This window comes from Chenopodium album, chromosome 12 (assembly GCF_948465745.1).
Source record: "Chenopodium album chromosome 12, dcCheAlbu1.1, whole genome shotgun sequence".
Taxonomy (NCBI): domain Eukaryota; kingdom Viridiplantae; phylum Streptophyta; class Magnoliopsida; order Caryophyllales; family Amaranthaceae; genus Chenopodium; species Chenopodium album.
Window position 1 is genome coordinate 10,934,248 of NC_137845.1, and position 23,813 is coordinate 10,958,060.

General features: G+C 30.9%; 1 long non-coding RNA gene across 3 annotated transcripts; it reads right to left on the bottom strand.

Moving 5' to 3' along the window:
• Positions 1–6,036: 6,036 nt before the first annotated feature.
• Positions 6,037–9,317, bottom strand: LOC145571964 (uncharacterized). Of its 3 annotated transcripts, XR_014096662.1 has the most exons (6): positions 9,181–9,317; positions 7,849–7,897; positions 7,498–7,552; positions 7,151–7,225; positions 6,935–7,009; positions 6,037–6,298 (listed from the first exon to the last, which is right to left on the bottom strand). It is a non-coding gene; the product is annotated as an uncharacterized LOC145571964 (long non-coding RNA). The 3 variants fall into 3 exon arrangements; XR_014096660.1 differs by having other exon boundaries at positions 7,151–7,552; XR_014096661.1 differs by having other exon boundaries at positions 7,151–7,552; positions 7,765–7,897.
• Between the last annotated feature and the right edge of the window lie 14,496 nt (positions 9,318–23,813).

Here is a 23,813-nt window from a genome sequence, read left to right on the forward strand (position 1 = left end):
CTATTTTCATCAAACAATGCATTCCTAGACTCTATGGTGGTATGGACCGACCAATAATCATTTTGTTCTATTATAAACAATAAACATTTGAGTTAAATGTAAGAGGACATTAAAAAAAAAAAAAAAAAAAAAAAAAAAAAAAAGTAAAAAGACCTCATTTTTAAAAAAAATAGTACAGAGCCTCCAAAAGTTTTGAGACGGCCTTGTGCGTATACAACATATATATAGTTGTGGACTTGTGGTTCCCATTAGGGCTGAGCAAAACTATCTGATAATCCGAAAAACCGATCCGCATCCGATCCGAAAATTTAGGATAACCGATCCGAAAACAATTTCGGATCGGATATCCGATCCGAAAATTTCGGATATCGGATCGGATATCGGATATCGAAATTTCGGATTTCGGATATCCGAATATCCGAAAAAATACTCTAAAACCAGCAAACCTTATATACTTCCCAAGGCCCAAATATCCCCCTGACCCAAATAACTAAACCAGCAAAATGAACAAACCCTAACCCATTCCCTTCATTCTCATTTCTCACCGCCCCCCTCTTCTCCCTCTTCCCTCTTCTCAGATCTACATGTAACTCTCCTCTCAAGTTCTCAGATCCTCCTCTTTCTCCTCTCTTTTCTCCTTGTAACTCACACCCTGACACCCTCACTCCTCCACCAGTACGTCGCGCGCGACTTCCCTCACTCCTCCATCAATCGCAACTTCCATCACTTCTCCACAAGCGGCAACAACCTGAGTTCCATCACTCCTCCACCAGCAGCGGCGGCGACAAGCCGACAACTGGAGTTCGTTCCCTCGCTCCTCCACCAGCGGAGACAACCCGAGTTCGCTCCCTCGCTCCTCCACCAGCGGCGGCTTGGCTTGCTTCCCTTGTGCTGCTATTTTTTTCTCATTTGTTATTACCACTAATTTGAATTAGTTAATCGGTTTTAGTTTTGATTTTGAAAACCAATTTCTGGGTTATATAGTTGTGATTGTTTTAATTTTTCTTACAAATAATGGATATAGGTTAATAACTTAATAAGTTATGCTTTTTGAACTGTTAATCAAGTGTTGTTCTATTTTTGCTCTGTTAAAAAATGGGAAAAAAATATCAACTTTTCCATTAAAATAAAAGTTGTAATTAAAGTAGTCGGATATAGGATATCCGATCTATCCGATCCGAAAATTTCGGATATCCGGATTTTCGGATATCCGAAAATTTCGGATCGGATACGGATACCAAATATCTGTATTTTCGGATTCGGATATCCGATCCGAAATCCACTTTCGGATCGGATATCCGATCCGTGATCAGGCCTATTCATAAGAACTACTCTGTAATATACTAGGTTAGTCCCCGGTAATTTTCAACAATCATAATTAAATTTTATAAACAAAAAACTAAATTCTAAAAACATAGTTGACAAATTTTGATCAAAATGAATGATTATGAAAAGTATGTTAGATATAAAATAATGTAGAAACTAATCAAAATTATGTTAAGAAATTGTTTTATAGCTATATAAATATTTGTGTTAAAGAATCAAATCTTTATTTAAAGTAATGATATTGTATAAGATTAGGGAATTTTTATGTTTTTTTTTTAAAAAAACAGATTAGGGAATTATTTTTTTATAAGATTTGTTTCTTTATCAGAGTTTAATAATAATTAAAAAAAAAAAATTAAGGACACACCAGGAGATGACACGTGTCATTGTAAGTGTGTCTTTTAGTATATAGTTGATTGATTGATTTTCTTTTCCTTTTCCTTTTTTTTTTCTATTCCTCTTGTTTTTATTTTTGTCACGTTTTCTTTTCTTCTCCCCTTCTTGTTTTTGGTGCATAACCAATTCACCATCTCTTGCCGCCATAGGTTAGTTGCTTCTCCTTTATCTCTCTATTATGTTTTTTTGAAAACAGACTAGGGAATTATTTTTTACAAGATTTGTTTCTTTGTTAGAATTTAATAATAATAAAAAAAAAAACTAAGGACACACCAGAAGATGACACATATCATTGTTGGTGTGTCTTTTAGTATAAAGTTATTGATTGATAACATATTTTAATGACACTTGGATTGTACCTCACGACATCTATAATATTATTAAAACTAGTTTAGTTCCTGTGCGATGCACAATTTTAAACAAACACATTGTGAGATTTGTTTATATTACGGAGAAAGAAAGTTTTCTAGTCTGTAAATTTTTTTGTATAGTAAGTAATTTTTTATTGTAGCATATTACTTGTAAAATATACAAAAAAAATCATATGAACACTTTTGAACATTGAAATATTAACATACTTGTAAAAAAAAAGGATTCAATAGGGATAAAAAGTAAAGCATATGATAGGTAAAAAGAAATAAAAAATAGAAAATAAAAACTAATGACATCATCATAACAAATTGGCGGGAAAAAAATTAATGTGAGAGTGACATGTGTACAATTTGAAGAAGTGATGATGTCAGCATGTTTTGTTTTATTATTAGTTAAATAGTCTCGTAGGGACAACATGTTAACACGCCATATGTCACCTTTTATTCAATTCTAGCTTAAATCCCATACAACGCACGATTTTACCAAATATTATAATGTTTTATAATAATACGTAGTTTAATTTATTCCTAGTTTTACCAAATATTATAATGTTTTATAATAATACATAGTTTAATTTATTCTTACAAATAATTTTTCTCTTTATAAAATATGCAATAAGGTATTTTTATCTATACATTATTTCAAATAAAAATTTTAAGTTGTACTCATACGTCTTATGTATATATTTTAATTTTATATTTAAAATTATGATTTTGTTTATAATATAATAATAATGTATGGTTAATTTTCTCTAAGTAAAAAAAAAAAAAAAAAAAAAAAAAAAAAAAAAAAACTGAATTTGGGAGTAAAAGATTGCATTACATTCAAATTATTTTTTCTTGATATAATATCTTATACAGTAAAATATATGAAAAATATTGTGAAAACTTTTTTTAGAAAGTGAATCACAATTATAAGATTTGGTGAATATTTTTTTGAGGAAGTGAATCACAATTATATAAAGAAGTGAATATATTTTGTAAAAAAAAATGGAGGGAAAGAAACAGCACTAAGACGTGACACGTGTCATTCTTGGTGTCTGTTTTATTATTATACTAGTATAGTACCCTTGCAATTGCACGTTTTAAAAGTTTAAATATTAAATCTCACAAAATCGAAATCAAAGTTAGCTTAATACATAGCAGTGATATTCTTTTTTTTACGTTATATGATTATTCATTCACAATAATGTGTATTATTGCATATCATAATTTTAATTCAATGTTGAAGAAAAAAAAAATATTAATTTAGAGATATAAAAAAGTTTATGTCCTTTACATATATTACCTATTACAGAGTAGATCATAATGACTCGTGCCCATTCATATATCTCATATTTTACTCTTATGTGTACTTTTGATTTAATCAACTTAATAAACTACTCTCTCTATCTCTAATGTGGTCATAAAGTTTTAAATCAGATACTTAAGTTACCTCCAAGATAAACTAAAGTTACCTTGTTATAAACAAAAGTTACCCTGTTATAAGTAAAAGTTACCCATTTAAGGACCTGTTCACATTTACTGAACTGAACTGAACTAAACTGAATTGAACTGATTGGAGCTCAACTGAACTGAACTGATTGGAGCTCAATTGAACTGAACTGAATTGAACTGAGCTGAAATGAATATTTTATGAGAGAGGGAAATTAGAAGCTGAACTGAACTGATTGGAGCTGAACTGAATTGAACTGAGCTGAACTGAACTGAAATGAACTGAAATTAAGTAAATGTGAACAGACCCTAATGGAGAGCTGTTTCTTATCTAATGGAGACTGTATAATTTACATTGTAAAATTATACATTAAGCTTTATTTATTTATTATTATTATTTTTTTAAATATCTTAATGCCATATTTTCTAGGCCCTTAAGTTATTTTGCTGCATGCACCATTTTATTTTATTTATTTATTTATTTTTTTTGCCTTAGATAAATATGTCCAATTACTCCTTCTATCTCTAATTTTTTTTGCCCCATTGCATATATATAGGTAATACCTGTCCTAAAATCACTCACTTCAGATATTATGCACGATAATAATTTCATCTAAAAGTTATTATCTTTTGTTAAACTAGTCGTTGGAGCACGCGCGTTGCGCGTGCCCCCCCGACGGCAAGATAAGTAAAATTCGTTGTTGTGTTCAGTTTTTGTGATATTCGTGGTTGTGTTCAACTTTGGAATATTTTATATCTCACAGATAATACCCCAAAATTGCAATAAAAAGTTAACAGAGATAATAGCAAGGATACAAGAATTTACAAGGAGTAGTGATAAAGTATCTATGGGGAAATATTTGTGGAAAACAATTTTAATAAGTAAAGTTATCTAGAATTTGTTAGAATTTAAAGATATTTTTTTTAAAAAAATCGATTAATTTAGATATTATTTAGAGCGCAATATGATTTCTTATTAAGTAACTTAATAATTTTCAAACAGCTATATCTTAAAATGACTGTGCATGATAATAAGGAACAATGATAAGGTAATGCAATTTTAAAGGTTAAAGTTATTAAAAATGGATTAAATGCAAAACATATGAAAGAATTGTTTATTTCTTTGTTATTAGTCTACATAATTGGTGTGATCTACACTTCGTCAAAGCTTGTTTTTGTATTTGTATATTTTTTCTTTGAGTTGCATAACGAATTTTAGTGCTATTTTTATTCTCAGGATTTGTTTTTCCAGAGTGAATATACAATCTAATTTGGGCTAAAGTAACTGTCTTGGCAAAAAAAAACGTAATGTTTCTCAATAATGAGGTGTAAAATGAATTTTCTTTCGCTTTCTTGTTGACCTCCTCTCTCTCCTCCCCTTTGATCTTTTTTCAGCCTGCCTTCTCTCTTTCTCTCTCTTCCCATGGCCTTGTCTCCTTGTTCTTTTTTTTTTAATAGCTTTGAAAATTATAGGCCGCAGTTGCTCCTCTCTCAATCATTCCTTCTTTTTTATTGGTCGAAACTCTTTCTCCCACTCTCATTTTTTTCTGTCCAAATTCCTCTTGTCCCTATTCCAGCTTTAAAAAGGCATTGAAAATTATAGGCTGCACTTATTCTTCCAATCCAAATCCTCCTGCTTCTTTATCTTTCCCAGCTTTTCTGTATATTTCTCTTTTCCTTTCGGCCTCCTTCGCCTTTCTCTCTATCTCTAGTCCCCTTTATATCTAGTCCCCTCTACTCCTACTCCCACTGCCTCTTTCTCTTCTTCTCTTCTTCACCCTCCATCCTTCTTCCATATTCTCTCTTAAAAGCTATCTATTATTATGGTTATATTAACATTTATGTAGTAACAAAACAATTACTTGTGAATCTAGCACGATTATACTATAAGGTTGAACATTTTATTCTAAAAGTTCTACAAATTAGTTAACATCTCCATGATTGTCACAAAACCACATTTGTTAACAAATAATATTTACTGAAAGAATTAAAGTTTGTCCAAATCTTATTATCGATTTCTATTCCCTCTTTCTTCGTCAATCTAATTCTCTATTCCTTTAACTTTCATTTATGTTTTATAATTTTGAGCATTTTAGAAATTTTCTATAAAGTATTTTCATCTCCTAGATTACACTTTAAAAAGTTTTTTCTCAAACTCTCTCTATCTCTTTCTTGATCTCTCTCTCCCTCTTATAAAGCTATAATTTCATTAATTTTATACTTAAAAAAGGGTTTGCACCAATGTGTCCTTTCCTAAATCTCTTTTTTAAATTCTACTTTCTAAAAACAAATTAAATATGATAAATTAAATATTTACCCACTCAACCCCTTCTTTCTTTGGTCATTCATCTCTCTCTGTCTCTAATGTATTTTGTAGCGAGGAATTCACAGTAGAATGAGCCTTTACCAAATTTACTCATTTCCTAGACTATCATAAGATTTTATCTGCATTGAATGCTTATATATGCCAAAAGAGCATAAACAAACTTTGAATACTAATAACGACGAATAAACGAACGTCACTATCTCTGACATTAAGCCAAAATATGAAAAAATCAAGGCTAACAAACAAAGTTGTAAAACAATGAGTCATTTCTCTAACATAAGCCTATATAATATACTACATTAATAAAACAAATAATACTTTTAAGCCTTGAAAGATTTGATAAACCGACACAATTGGGTTTGCATTGATCCTTATACCATATGAGAAAGGCTTCAGGGGACCAATATATTATCAATGAATCCCTTATTGCAAAAGCAAAAGATTTCTGCAAAAAAATCAAGTGAAGCAAAATCAAATTGTAACAAATAAGGTCAACAAACATGCATATAATAATAAAACTCCAGTGAACAACAAAAAAGTGAACAAATTGGATAAAAAAAGATTTTTCTATTATGAACTAATGGAATTGAATCGGAACAATCCCAAAAATATGAATTAATTATGCTTGGTTACCAATGTCAAATCTAGCAAAAAACCAAAGCATTTAATAATATAAGTAAGCATGTCAACTGAATAGCCTATTAAATAGTGATACTTGAGCAATGTTAAATAGCAAAGAATGAATCAAATTTAATAAAGGGGAAAACACATTAACCCAAAAATACAGTACTAACTTTGTGAGAGAGAGGGAAGAGATTAATTCGAGATATTTAGAAAAGGAAACAACCAGCAATATAGCTCATTATTTCGAGATTAGCCATGATTTGAAAAAATAAGCTACTACACCAAATAATTACATCAAGTAGTTGAATATTAGAACGAAATTGAGTAACTATAACCAATAGTTAAATAATCCACTTTAGAAGAATCCTGGATTGATTATACTTACAATTAAATTAACTACAAACCCAAAATTGTGAAAATGATATTAGATGATTAACAAAAAATAAAGATATATTACCTCAAAGCCGCTTCGAGAAAAAGCTCAGAAGCCGCTTCAATGGAAAACTGAGAAACCGCTTCAATTGGAGGAATACTGTCAATCATAAATCAATCAAATTCAACCCAAATAAAACCACCACACAATCGAAGAAGACACTAAAATTCAACCGAAAAAACGAATAAAACAAATAACATGAGCTCGGAAATTAAATGGCATAACAGTGGGGAGGCTCACCGCTTTATTAAGTTGTAAAAACACGGAACAGACCAACAACCGCTAGTTGAATGACCTCCCATTTTCCAGCAATAACTATCAAATAAATGGCATAATGGAAAAGCTCACTGCTTTATATGGATGCATAAGTACAAAAAATATCCAAGACCAGTCACAATGCACCAAATTTTGAATTTAAAAAACAAAATGAAAAACAAAACTAAAAAGAGGTTGCAGTCGTACCATTTTGTGTTCACATTCATGGAATATATAAAAAGAATAGTTCTTGAACAACCAATATCAAAGTTGCAATTTAAGAATCAACATAAACAAGGAAACTATGAGGGGGGAACAAAACACATTATTACCTGTACATAACGCACGAAAATTTTCTGCAATCTTTGGAGCTGCATCAATAAAGAGCTGTAGAAACAAAGCATTAACATCTATAAGTTTCAATAAAAGGTATAAAGAGAAAAAATATTGCAGGAAGCCATAAGATCAAAATGTATCTCAAGAGCATCAAAGGAAACATGAAGTAAATAGACAACAGGGACATAGTCAGACATCAATAGAATACAGCCATAACACCACCCCCTGTCAGCATTCAATTATGTTTACATGCAAAATAATACCTCAAAAATCATCCTTTCATATGGATCTCCATCAATAGACACATCCAAAAAAACAAATGGGTTTTTCTTCTTGGCCATATTTACCTCTTAGTGCCTAAAAGTCAAGCCAGTTTTCCTGTATTCTGTTGCAAAACTGCAAAAGAGATAAAAACTCAAGAATTACAAAACCAAAGACAGAAAATTTGAGCAACCTGGCGGATTAAAGAATCTCCTAGACTAATTAAACAATAACAATATTGTAGCATATACACAAGAATATTCAACAAAGCAAAACAAAAAATGGCAAATATAATGCCAGCTTTCACCAATTGGATTCTAAGTTTTAATACTCTTAAGTATCTGATACATAAGAAGTTTCATTCGCAGAACTCATAGGAAAGCTTTATAGAGCAAAACAGAAAAAAAAGGCGAACTGAGAATATAACAAAAGCCACAAAATTATAAGCTATTGACAAATGAAGCAGAAAGGCAAAATGTATGAATATTGACACAACTTAGATTTCCCTTGGACTCTCAATGTTACACTAAGCAAGACAAATTCTTAATGGAAAGAAAAAAAAACAAACGATTTTCTACCTAACGACACTTGGGGAAACCGTTAGAAAACAATATTACAGCATTACTTGAGATACTTACTTGCATGCTACAAAGTAATGTAATTCTACAATGAGAAAGTAAGTTAGAAACAAGTTAAACTCGGCAAGACAAATGCTTAATGGAAAACAACATAACAATTCTCTACTTAACAGCACTTAGGGAAACCATTTGACAACAACAGCATAACTTGAGATACATGCATGCATGCTAAAAGTGATGTGATTTTACAATGAGAAAGCAACACCGAGCACCAACTACCAAACTAAAAATGTCAAATTGTCTTCCTCCACCTTCAATACTACACAATGTGTGCCCATACATTCGCATTTTAACTCGTTTGTTAATGGAAAAGTAGGCAAATTTTGCTCTAATGACACAGTCAAAAACCAGAATGAGACTCAGAATTTTGCCGTCCAGTCCAAACAATTACGAGTTGATCCGTTAGACCGCAAACACACCAAATTTAACCAAAAATATCAGAGAATTACAATTCCAGCTCATGAACACAACAGAAACCAACCACGAAATCTACAATTTGAACCCAACATCATACAAAAACCCCTATAAATAAAAAAAGTTACACCTATGCTACAAAAAAAATAAAAAAAATTAGGCAAGCAAAAACATACGCATACCCTTAAAAATTCGGGAAAACAATCGAACAAATAAACCCAAAAAATCGACAACAAATCGATCAAATAAACCCCATTAAAAACGAAACGAAACATCACATACATAAATGAAAAATAATAGAAAGAACCCAATCATTGAATAAAGTATAAACTAAAATTGAGATATGTGTATACAAACAGGCATTACCAACATCGAATTTTCTGGATGACACAACAGAAGCTTCTGATTGACCCAATTTCTGCCGTTTCACATAAACTCCATCAGATCCATTATCTGTCCCAGCATCATCTTCGTCATTATCTTCACTCAACTTTACAGAAGGAACCACAAGTTTTGATTTTTGTTTCAAGCTAAATGCAAGCTTGCCACCTGAAGGAGCTGAAGTAGTTTTCCTCTGATTATTATGTTTAGTTTCCGATCCAATTTTAATACTACTGGTAATTGGAGTTGAGTACAACAGGAACATATATGCAAAAAATCTACAACAATCGAAAGTAAAGCCCAAAAATTTGAAACTAAATCGAGAAAGAGAAACGAGATCGAACCTGATGAATGTGACGATCGGAAAATCGTCTGAGAAGAATCGAAGCACCATCGTCGAAAGGGATGATCGTTGGTCTTGAGTTGCTGAAGTTTCTCTCTCCTAGTTTCCCCTAAATACTTGACCCTTTTTCCTTTTGAGATGAAAAGACAGAGGATGAAAGGAGGAAGAAGGTGAGGAAGTCGGTGAGAGAGTAAGGGCCAAGTAAAGTCAAGTCGGTGGGGAACAGCAGGCATCAACAAATAGGAATAAGGGGCAAAATTGGCAATTCATTAATTTTGGGGGCAAGACTGTAATAGCACCACAAAGTACTATTCACAGCTACAGTAAAATCTTTTGCATGTTTTATAATGGTTATAGATATAGTGTATATATTATATATAGTGTATATCTTCTAGTCAAAGCATAAGATTAGTTACCTCATTGTATTCAATTCATCACGCCTAGTTTGAGGCTTGTATTATGTATATATGCTGACTTTTGGTAAAGTGAATACTAAAGGAAATATTCCCAAATTCTTTCATCTTTATATTTTTATTCATGCATATTATTACATGATATTTATTTTTGATAATTTTACTTGATATGATGAATTTTCAGCTACTTTTGTGTGTGGCCAGCTAACACACCAGTAACCCCTCACCAGATAACCTCTGACCGACCGAGTTACCTCTGATCAAGTAACTCCTAACCGAGTAACCCTTGACCAAGAAACCCCTGACTGAGTAACTCCTAACCGACCGAATAACTCTCGATCGAGTGAAAAATCCATGACTGACCCAGTAACCCCTAATTGAGTGAGTGATCCCTGACTGACCGATTAACCTCGACCATTCTTTCAAAAAAAAAAAAAATATGTGATTGGCCACACCGTTGTGATGATTTTTTTATTTAAGAATAATAATGAAGTATTATGTACATATATATGCAGTTAAATTATTTGTTAGACAAAAACTGTATCATGTAAGAGCATGACACGTGGCTTAAAGAGATATATAAAAAAATGAAGGGCTCAAAGCCCATTAAGGAAACATGCCTAGCATGAAGGAAACTCTAATACACGTGTCAACTACGTATAGGGCAGCTGATCTTCCTAGGTTATGAAACCTAGGAGCATGATCTCCCACTTCCCTATAAATACCCCATCATTTCATGATGGAAAGGAAGGAACACACATTTTCCCAAAGGCACTCTACCCAAAAATATGCTCTCACTTCTCTCTACTTTCTCTCTCTAAAATTCCGTTTCCGGTCACTAATTTGATCGTCAGAGGCGGATCTCCGATAAACCGGAGATTCGTTGTTTTGTAGGTGTTTCGGCCGTACGAGTGTTGCATTTCGGATCTGTCTTTGAGGGAATCCAACCCGACCCCCTTCAGGTTATTACAAAAATCCCTGAAACACTTGTCGTTATGTCAAGTGGCCTTTTAGCATATATATATATATATATATATATATATATATATATAGTTTTTCTTAATCAAATATCACAAAAACAATATTTTTTATGTGTATTTACTAAGATTTCATTTTTTATTTGTTGAACCTAATATTATTTTATAATCCTATTCAATAATCCGTATGTCCTTAATAAACAAATTTTTTTTTTTTGTATTTATTTGAAATAATTTTTAAATGATGTTTTAAATTGATGTATAGACACTGTTTTGCTCATGGATTAACGAAAATGTACGAAAGCTCTATTTGCCTCTACCAATAGTTTTAAGTAGTTTAATCCCGCGCGTTGCATGAATTAAATAGATATTTGTTTAAAATGGTTGTCAATATTCTTTATTCGAAAAAGTATAATCATAATCTCATTAATTAATTTTGAAAGAAATATTGTATTTGTTTAGTTTTAGAACTTAGAAGGAAAAAAATAGAGAAAAAGATGATGATGTCAAAAATAGTTTTGGCAGGAAAAATTTTCATAAACAGTTGACAAGTGTCCCTTAACGATGTCAGCATGTTTTATTTTAGTAATAGTTAATAGATATGGAATAAAATTATAATATATTAATATTCTAAAATAAATTTGAAGATGGATAAAATTATACCAATATTATATTAGAAGTCTTCGGTTATTTTTGTCTTTGATTCTAGGCAAAGGAAAGAGTATAAAATCTAAGACATTTACTATAAAATAAAATAAAATGTAATTCACAATCTTTTTATTTTTTTAATGGTTATTTTTCAAAGGTATTCACATACATACAAGTCATAACCCTTTCAGAATAGGGGTGTCTATTCGGTTTTCGGTTTGGATTTAGGCCAAATCCAATCCGATCCGAAATAAAATTCGGTTTTTGATTTTAAATCCAATCCAATCCGAATTTCTTATGAATCCAATCCGATCCAATCCGAAATAAAATTCGGTTATTTGGATCCGATCCGAAAATCCGAATTAAAATACATTGAAAATTTTTTAGGGACTTAAGTGATTATAAAAATAAAAATTCAATTATGAAAAGCCTAGTTTTAAATACATAGTTCCTCATGATTAATACAAATATTAAAAACATAATTTTTCATAGTTTATATTAATGTAATTATCAAAAAAAATTTACATGATTAATATAATGTATCCTTATTTGTAAAAGTGTGGTTTTATATTTCGGTTAATTCGGTTTTTTGGATCCGAACAAGGTCAATCCGATCCGATCCGAAAATCCGAATTTTCAAAAAATTTCAATCCGATCCGATCCGATTTAAAGTTTGGATCCGATCCGAATTAATAATTCGGTTTGGATTGGATTGGATTTCGGTTTTTATCCAAATAATGGACACCCCTATTTCAGAATATACCAATAACTATACATGTATGCTAACAAACAAAGTGGCCTGACAATCAAGTCCTTGGTCTGTTAGGAAAATCTTTTGTATTTTTTTAATGGTTAACTTTTTATTTTCCTCATTTTGAGCATGAAGCATTTTGGAGGTATCATAATAGACTAGGCAATTATGTTGGTCTTAACACTGGAATTAAACAATGGGATATGTGCCAAATGTGTAATGAATGGTTTCTAGCCCAATCATCTGAACAATGTTGGAATTTAATTGAGTGGTTGGCTAAGGAAACTTATGAGTGGGAGATGTCTTTACCTAGTTGACCTATCTTAGATAATCATTTTGTTTATAGCTAAGGAAACTTATGAGTGGTTGGCTAAGTGATACAATTAATTTATGAGACCTTTATCTAAGATAGGTCAACTAGTTTTGAGTGGTTGGCTAAGGAAACTTATGAGTGGTTGGCTAAGTAATGCAATTAATTTTGGCTATTATTAATTGTATTACTTAGCCAACCACTCATAAGTTTCTAAGATTGTAGCGCATATTAATTTTGGCTAAGTGATACAATTAATTTATTTTTCCTTATATGTTCTACTTATATTTTTTGAGATGTTTGCAGAAACATATATGATAAGCTTCTCATAGTATTAAATTGTTCAGCATTGGTCTATTTATGTCATATTCATCATCACCGTTAGCTATAAACTTCAAAGGGTGACAAATATGCGCCACAATCTCAAGGGTCTATTAATTTTGTTGTTTATCTAAGATAGGTCACTTAACCAACCACTCATAAGTTTAATTTAATTTAATAGACCCTTATCTAAGGAAACTAATTTATCTAAGATAGGTCACTTAGCCAACCTAGTTGGCTAAGGAAATTTATGAGTGGTTGGCTAAGTGATACAATTAATTTAATAGACCCTTATCTAAGATAGGTCAACTAGTTTTGAGTGGTTGGTTAAGGAAACTTATGAGTGGTTGGCTAAGTGTTACAATTAATTTTGTTGTCGTTGAGCCTCAGACCCTTTTCCAAGGAAACTCGATATTGTCATTTCTTTTTCATTTTACCTCCTTCGTCACTTCCCTCCTATCCCTTTAGAATGATGCTTATTATGATCATGTTTTTGATAATGTGTCATCGAAGGAGACTATCAATTTTTCCTGTTATTTTTCTTATGAGCATAGTTTTTTCTTCTCGGATCGTTTAATTTTTCTAGGTAAATAGACTGTTAGGACGACTAATCTATTATATTTTTCCTTATATTTTCTACTTATATTTTCTGAGATGTTTGCAGAAACATATATGATAAGCTTCTCATAGTATAAAATTGTTAAGCATTGTTCTATTTATGTCATATTCATCATCACCGTTAGCTATAAACTTCAAAGGCTGACGAATATGCGCTGCAATCTCAAGGGTTCTCGAGCCTTCCTCAAGGTTCATATTAATTTTGTACTTTTTACTAGAATTTTAAAATTTAAGGTTTTCATTAATTTTAGGGAAATTTTCTATGGTAACACTATACTTTTAAGTTTTCTCAGTGGTGTATTGCAAAAAAACTTATTATCTTTGGTAAACTCGAATTTTTGATTACCAATGAGAATAGCTATTTTAATATAAACTCACTAACCATGGTTAATTTCTTTTATTTTTTAATAATAAAATTTTTTTTTTTTTAAAAAAACAATCTCTTCTCCGCCCAGACCACCACCAACGTAGAACCCTAAACGCCCAAACTACCTCCCATGACCTCTCCTCTGACTGAGCACTCTCCTCCCACCGACAATCGCAACCACAACCCTCCTCTCTTTCTCCTCCTTCCACGCAACCTCCTTCTCCTCCGCCAGATCGAACCCAAACCACGCGAGCCCAGACTACACCCAGCAGCTGGCGAGCCTAGATCCCTCGTCGTCGGCGCCGTGCTGCTCCACCCCCTATTGCGTCTCCCTTCCCCCTTCCATCCCCCACGAAATCCCTAAAACCTTCATTTAATTTTGCTGAAATTGAGCAATTGGGTGTTGATTCCTGAATCTTGATGGAAAGGATAAACGATTGGGGGAAATTGATGTGGGTTTTGATGAATTCATTTGGAACACGATCTTGAAAACCCATTTAGAACTAATTTCGAACTCGGATCGCAAACCATAGAAAATCTCCGGAAAATTCTTGAAAATTGTTCATTTGGGAATCTTTAAATTCTTCAAGTTCGTAGTTCAACCATAACATCTTGAGGATGAATTTCAGTTGGATCTTTCTTCTCCCAGTCCAAAACCCTAGAAGATGAATTGGCCAGAATTAGGGTCTATGCGATTTGGGTAAATTCGTTGAATTTGCAATTAGAGGAGAAAGAACGGGGTTTGAAAGTCGGGGATTGGTGGGACGCCGGCAGGGGAAGGTGGGCGCCGGCGAGGGCTGGCACCCTGGTGGCTCGGTCGCAGCAAGTATGGCAGGGGGAAAGGGGCTCCGGCAGGAGAGGAAAGGGGAATATTTAACTATAGTTAAATATTTATTTAAAATTTGTCATTAATGTTATGGTTAGCTTAATACAAAAAAGTTGAGTTTACCAATGATAATAATTTTTTTTGCAATTCATCATTGAGAAAACTCAAAAGTATAGTGTTACCAAAGAGAATTTCCCTTAATTTTGTTCATATGTTTGACGTTTGTACGTGTAGCAAGTAGATTAGTAGTGCTTTGGGGCTTTATTTTCTTAGCTTTTCCTTACATCCTTTCCTTTTGTTTGCTTCTGTGTTTGTGTGTGATTGCGGAAAGAACATTATTATATACTAGATTAGCCTCATGCGATGCACGACATAAAAAATTTCTTTGAAATAAATACATTTTATACATGTAGCTCATATGAGAAAAATTATAGAAACCTAACCATTAATTACAATGCTATTTAGGGCCTGTTTTGATTGACTGAACTGAACTGAACTTAGGCCCTGTTCTTTTGAGCTTCTGGCAGAGCAGATTTCAGGATAGCAGAGCAGAGCAGAGCCGAGCCAAGTAGAGCAGATTTCAACATTATTATTAATACTATTATTAATGTATTATTATTAATGTTGTTGTGGTTATTATTATTATTATTATTATTATTATTATTATTATTAAGTGCATATACCATTGATTTAGGTGAGTGAAAACATAAATAAATGTGTACCATATTTAACATATGTTAATAGTAGAAAGATAAAAGACAACGGTTTACTTATATTTATTTCACAAAAATTTTAAAATAAAATGATTTAATGAGTAATAATGATTTTACTTATAATTTGTCTTAATCATATATTTTTAACCCTCAAAATAATAATGATATACAAAGTACTACTTGAAAACAACCTCTTTTTTTTAATTCTTAAATTGTATGGAAAGATTTGAAAAATAATTCAACTCAATGAACTAACAATCAATACCCACATAAAATGTTTCTACACATTGTGATTCTAATATCAAATGTTTATAAAAGAATTTGTTATTATTATTATTTATTTTTTTTGAAAGAATTGTTATAATTATTAGAAATTATTAATTAATAATATTATTAAATATTAATTCTTAATAGTTTGAATTATTAAATATTATTATTGATAATTATTATTATTATTATTATGATTAATAAATATTAATTATTAATTATATTAATAATTATTAAAATTATTTTTAATATTAATAATTATTATAATTATTCAAAATAATAAATTATTATCATCAGTACAATCTGTTTGGCTCATGTCATTGGATGTGACGAAGTTTTATACTGGCTGTCACTGGCCTACCGTAACCCTCCTTCTTTATCCAGGCTTGGGACTGGCAGCGGGGAACCCACTTTCGGAGTTAAGGCTTTGATTGATTGATTGATTGATTGATCAGTACAATATTAATTATTATTATTGTTATTATTAATTATTATTTGAAAATAGAGCAGAGCAGATTTCTTTTGAACAGAGTAGAGCAGATTTGATTTGAGTAGAGCAGGGCTCAGCAGAGTAGAGCAAAGCACAGTAGAGCAGAGCAACACTAAGAACGGGGCCTTATTGGAGCTGAACTGAACTAAACTGAATATTTTATGAGAGAAGGAAATTAAGAACTGAACTAAACTTATTAGAGCTGAACTGAACTGAACTTGACTGATTTTATTAGAGGTGAACTGAAGATAATATGAAGGGAACAGACCCCAAAGAGTAAAAATTTAAGCAAACTATAAAGTACGAAGTACTTTTTAACATGTAATAATTTTATTTGGAAGCCAAATAGTCACTCATAAATTCATATATAATATGAAACTAGTTTTGTGCCCGTGCGATGCCCAGGTTGTTTTTTAAATTTTAAGATAAATTTTTTGTCCCTATTACCAACACTTAACATATATCATTGACACAAATCATATTTTAAGAAAAGACACAATCTCTTTTGATTTAAGAAATTTTGAGGTTAGATACCATTAATTTATGTGATAATGAATATTATAGAAACACACTCCATATCTATTCATAAAAAAAAATAATAATAATAAAAAAAAAACTCCGTATGTGAAAATAATGGTGTACTTTTTATAGTTCCAATAGTATGATGATTTCTATATTAGCACCTGTTCTCTTCAGCTTATTTTCAGTTCAGTTCAGTTCCAATAAGTTCAGTTCAGTTCAGTTCTTATCTTAATTTCCTTCTCTCATAAAATATTCAGTTCAGTTTAGTTCAGCTCCAATAAGTTCAGTTCAGTTTAGTTCAACTCAATTCAGTCAATCAAAATAGGCCCTTATTTCAATATGCAACCCATGAATTAATAGCCAATAAATAGGTATATTTGCAAAATAAGTAAAAAAAAAAAAATATTACAACTGGTAAAAGTTTATTGTTGGTAATTTGGGATACAAACTACTTGATGTATCATAGATGTACTATACAAACATACACAAAAATTATTAAAACCAAACTAACTTCTAACCTACCTCACTACCTCTATCGAACTTTAAAAATAATAGGATTAATGGGATCATCATACCACTTTAGTCTATAAGACACCAAACTTTAAAAAAAAAAAAAAAGAAGAAGAAAAAAAAAGGTCATAAAAAAACTACTTTGTACATAATTAACTCCAATATGACCTAAAGCATAGTAGTAATTAAAGCTCGATTTTTACTCTTTAAGCAAATACCTATTGTGGTAGGAAGGGTATGAAGCAAAAATAAGATGTTAAGGGCCTGTTCTGATTTACTTAACTAAGTTGAGCTGAACTGAATATTTTATGAGAGGAGGAAATTAGGAACTAAATTAAACTGAACTGAACTTAAGCTGAAGAGAACAGGCCTAAGAGTGGTGCCTAGATTTGTATTGCTATAATTATCCAATTAATATAATGTATGATTCCATTTTTTTAATATGTGAAAAGTGTTACGTTAGGTATAGGATATTAGTGATTAATTAGTGCCACTAACCATATTTGTAATCTACTATAATTAATGATAAATATTAACCTATCAAAACTTCTGAAGTTTAACATAGAGTCCAAAGGAAGTAGAATTCGGCTTAATAACAGAGAAAGAAGTTAAAAAGCTTCAAAAAGCTTAGTGTGATGAAAATTACGAATCAAAATCTATTTGATAGTGTTGGACGACCTTTATAATTCAGTGGTGTTTTCTATAGATACAACGACATATAATATTTAAAATATTGGAAGTTTATTGAAAATAAAACGCTAAACCAATAATTTTATCCTAAAAATCTATCCAAATTTTATTGAATGTAAAACTCTTAACTTATTATTTTTTTTATTTTCAATCCTGCATGTCATACTAATTATATTAATTGTTGTATACGTGGCACGACACTTGGCGAAAAGTTGAAATGCCAAGTGTCGCTATCTCGTGGTCTAGTTAAAAGTTTAGCTTTATATATTAATTATATGATATAGAGTATAATATAATAATTTAAAGTAAAAATAAGGATAAGAATATGATGTCAGCAATTGATTTAGGCGGAAAAATTTCTACCACAGCATGATATTTGTACAATTTGAAAATGGGGATTAGATGATGTCAGCGGTTATTATTTAGATAGATTGTAAAGAATATGAACATATATAGAAAAGAACATGTAATTGTTTTATAAAGAACGCGTATGTTACTAGATTCTCATACTAAATTGATGAATATACTAAATTTAGAACAAATAAAAAAAAAAAAACTCTTCGTTTTCTCTAAGTATTCCATTGAGGTGTGTGCGAAGTACATAACTCCACTCAATAAACCAATATTAAAATGAAAACCGAAAAAAAAAAATGAAAACTCGATAATTTTTAGTATAGATGTATTGAGTTAACATCCTGGCATCGCACGGATATTACCTAGTTGGTTAACGTAACGAGGGTGATATTATAAAATCTGTGTACATCATTTTGCCTAGGACCCTACATACGAAAAAATACTCAACCGCCTACAGACTATATATATAATCATTTGCAACTAACTAACTGTAATAATCTTCTTTCAATTCATTTCCTAACTGTAATAATCTTCTTTGAACATAATTCATTTCATTTGGCAACCAAGCTCTACATTATTGAATAATTAGCAAGAAAACAAATAAACATTGGAAAGGATCAGTAAGGGAGTTCATAACCGAAGTGGTGAGTCAAGTTTTTCAAAAAAGTTCACGCAAAATTCAATGAGAAGATGAAGATTTATAGGGATAATGAAGATGCATGAAAAACTTTTCATATACTTTCATCCCTTCTATTATTATTTACGAAAAGGAGTACCAATAAGCTCAAAGTAATATGAAGATCCAATGATTTTTTTTCTAACACCAATGACCCCTTTACGTCACCCTAACTTATCTTCATGCAAAAAGGTAAGCGTCTGTAGACACCCATTTGTATCTCCCCAAAACCAAACCCAGTGATGAATACCTTTTGCGTCGAATGATAATCGAATAAAGTGAAAGTGTGAAAGGTCAGGTGTTGCGGTTAGTTTTTATTAAAAATTCTTTCTTTCTGTTTTCGAAAAACAACTCTATTTTATGAAAATAGCCAATCCAGTTTAGCTTGGTCCACGAAAAGGGTCCAATAATAGTGAAGTTGGATGGGGCTTGCAAAGAGCTTTCCAACGATATATTATAAGCCCAATTCCGATGAATAATGAGGAAGTTATGGCCAAAACACTAAACTGGGCCCGGTTTGATCTTTACATGCGGCCCGATGATCTATGTAACACCCCCAAATCTCCCTCTACGGAAATACTAGTATAATACGTATAATTATACCGTAGAGATAGACTTAGGCGTATTACCGCCACGTGATTACGCAAGGGCGGCAAGGCTACTCAACTTACTAACAAAATAATACTTTGCAGCGGAAACTTCAAAACTCTTCTTTATTAATAATAACTATAGATAGAAACCAATGTCATGAGTACTCAATTTAAATACAAGACCAAAACTCCTAATTTAGATGAAATCAAATCCCAAGACTCCAATGCATCAATTTATTCACTCCACCTGAAATAACACTGCTTACCATTACGGTAAACAGGGCGAACCAAAACAAATAAGAAGTACGGGTTAGCAAATATGCTAAGTATGGTAAGTGCAAAATAATTAAATTCAATTTATTTGCAAACATGCTTTTGAAATCAATTCCAATAATTAATCCAATAATTCCAAACTCATGATTCAAAACCGATTCTTAATATTCCAATATCAATAATCAATAAAACCAATACCAATTATTTTAAAACTAATTCCTCATATTAAAAACCAATTCCTCAATAATAAACCAGTTAAACCAATTCCTCTCCCAAGTGTGCACACCCCCCAAGCTAGTCTCCTTATGTTACAAGGCTATTCTTGAGGAAAGACCCGGTCATACAAAGTCCAAGACCTTATCAATATACCAAATCCGCATAGTGGGATTACTAACATGCTTATAAAGCATTAATAATAAATTTAATTCAATTATTAAATAAATCCTCTTTAAATCCAATAATTCCAACCTTTAATAATAATAATTCAAACCCTTTTTTTTTTTTTTATAAATCCAACATGCTTTCAAAACCAATCCTTTTTAAACATGAATAATAAATTAATTAATCAAAACATGTTATAAAAATAGACACTCTAATTTAATTATTAAAACCAATCTTTTAAACATACTTTTATTTCATAAACCATAATTCAAGTCAATTTAATTCAATCACCATAAAATCATTCAAACATGCTCATTCAAATCAATCTTTTTTTTCAAGGTATCTAACCACCTAACGTACCTTGATCCTCGCTTAGCCAAAAACACTTCACAAAAGAACTCTCAAGTAGCTTGATCAAAAACACCCTACAATTAAATATAACCTTAATTAATATAAGGTTAACAAATAATCACAACAATGAAATTAAAAACCCCCCAACTATATGTACATGAACCTTTTAAATTAATTTTCATAAACATCATTAAAAATCTAATTTTATATAATTAAAACTACTCATAATAATTTTTATAAATCCCCCATAATAATAATAATAATAATTGAATAAGAGAAGAGAAGAAGAAAAGATAAGAAACCAAGGAAAAGAGAAGAATTGGATTTTCGTTGGAAAGAATAGGCAGAACTTGTAGAGGCTATAACTCCTTTGATATAACTTCGAATTGGGTGATTCTTGAGCCTAACCTCAAGAATTTTTCGAGAGGAACAGTCTTCTGTGAAACAGCAATACCCCAAAAACTGACCAGAAGTGCCCGAAAATTGGTTTCAAAGATAAACGGGATGATTTGTGTAAAAAGAGGAGAAGAAAAGAAGAGAATTAGTGTGAAGAATGTGAGAGGTATGGAGGGGTATTTATAGGCTAGCTCATGCAAGAATTATGGCAAGAGAATGTGGGAAGAATTATGGCAAGTAGGGTTTAAGGGATTACTTGGAGAAGTGAGTAAAGATTTAAGGAAAGTTTTGATATTAAAGAGATTGTGTATAATTGAATATGGAAGGTATGTATGTCATGAAAAATATTAAGGAAATTGGAATTACTTGGGGAATAATTAAGAAGAATGAATGGCAAGAAAATATGATGATTGGATATTAAAAAGATGGAGAATTAGAATTAAGGAAAATAGGAGATTTTGGGAGATAATTAAAAATATAATTTTACCAATTAAATTCCCCCAAATATTTCATGAGGGCCGAAAATATGGAGCTTACCATAGCTCTAATTTTCGGATTCCTATAGATATATTTAGGAAGATTTTGCTCGGTTTTTAAGGAATAAAATAATTGTATAAATAATATAGAATAATAATTAAATAATTAATTAATTAAATACCAATTATTTACCAATAAATAACCAAGAAAAATCAGATTTTCCATACATGGAAAATCCGAAAATCCTAGCTAGTTATTAGGTAATTTCGGCCATAATAATTAATTAATTAAAAAAATTATTTTGCTTTAATTAAAATATCCGAAATATGTAAATAATCCGGTTTTTAAAATAGGATAAATGGATAATAAATCTTATCCAAAATAATAATTTGTTTTTAAAATACTTTTGGCGTCAAAATTCAAATATCATTTTGGCTCCAAGATTTAAATAGTAAGTTGAATTACTAAAATACCCTTTTTAGAAAATAATAATTAATTAATTAGGAAAATACGTATAAAATACGGGGTATTACAATCTAAAGGAGTGCCCAATGTTAATTATTATTCCTAAAGTTATTAGAATTAATTATAGTCTTCTAGAATTCTCTAGAAGGTTCTCTTAAGTTCTAATAGTATTAGAATTAATAATTATATTTTGATAAGTTTTACTTGGAATAAAATATTATTTTATGGAAAATACGATTTCAGTTTTCATACGGACTTTACAAGTCAATTTTGATTGATAAGTGGACTCCGTGTTTGAAAGCGCGTAGGAATCCAGGCTGTCGCCAAGCGACAAGTTTGGTTTTGCAGCGACAGCGTGGAGTTTTATTCCTTATCAAATTCTACCTATTTTCGGACTGTTTTCTTATAAATAGGGTCCTGAACTTCCGTTTTTTCATCAAACAATCAACAATCAAGGAATTTACAATCCACAATTAATCTATTCTCTAAATTCTCTAAGCTCTCATCTCTCTAGCTTTTCACAAACACAATTCCGCATACACGAGATCTAGAAACACCTAGCCAAGTTCGAAGTTGCCTTCGCCCTAAACGTGAAAGGTTATAATTTATGAGGGTTTGGTCCCAAATCTCTATTTCCATTATTTAATTTAATTGTTTGATTTTATATTTTCCTTGAAGTTACTAACGTGTGTGTTTTGTTATTAAAAAGAGATACGAGGCATCCAAGTAAGCACTTTAATTGTTTCATTGATATTATGATATAGAAATCATGTTTAGGTTCCTATTTTGATTCCTAATATCATGTTTAGGGAAAAGGTTATAATATCAAATATGCTTATTATGATTCCTGCGATGCCTTTTAATCTTTTCAAATATCATGTTAGTACCATGTTAGGAATAAAGTTTTGATCTTTATTGTTTAGTGACATGCTAGGGTTTGTTATCAATCTTGTTAGTATCATGCCTAGGATCTTGCTATTATATTTAAGCTTTATTATTAACATGATTATAATTATTATTATTTTTATTATGTTGCTTGATGCTTATATATTGTTATTGCTTGGTCACACCTTTTATGCAGGTTTAAAGGGAATTTGTACTTGTAATCATGCTTAATAAGATAATTAATAATTTTATTTAGGGCTAATTTGATTATAATTTAAGTGATCGCCAATAATAGTTTTGCTTGTGCATTAAATTCAACCAACATAGATAAACAGGTTTAGGGTTAACTTATTGATTGCATGTTAGTCAGAAAGCGCACATGAATACGAGCAGAATAAAGTAGAGGCCTATTTTTAGGGCGAGTTCTTTCTCTTTTAGATTGGATTCGTACCCTCATCCCCGAACCCTATTTGGTTCAAGACCTTTTGGCGTTGACAATCTCATGGATCGTTAAGGGGTGTAACCTTCACCCTATGAACGGTTTACAAGTTCCTAAAACTTGTTGGCGACTCTTTTGCTCTAACTTCTTTCCCTTTGGACGCCACCATACTTAAGTGTATGATCACAGTGGGGCTCAAGTTTGGGATGGCTTGAAATATTCCCTACAGCGTCGAAATGTCGAATTACTTCATTTTAGTCTTTAATATGTGTTTTGTTATGATTTCAAACTTATTTTTAATTATTGTTGTTAAATCTTGTTATTTGGTGGTGGCTTTAATAATACTTTACTTTCTTGATTTATAGGTAGGGTCAGTGGCGAATCTAGCATATATATATGGTTTTTTTTTTAATTTTTTTTTATTTTATTTTATGTTTATATGATTAATACGGTAACTCTAATATATTTATATAATATATATATTTAACTTAGGCTTGTGTAATTCATCAATATTATTGTTAAAATAAAATTATTTATTAAGATATGAAAAATCAATTAAAATAAA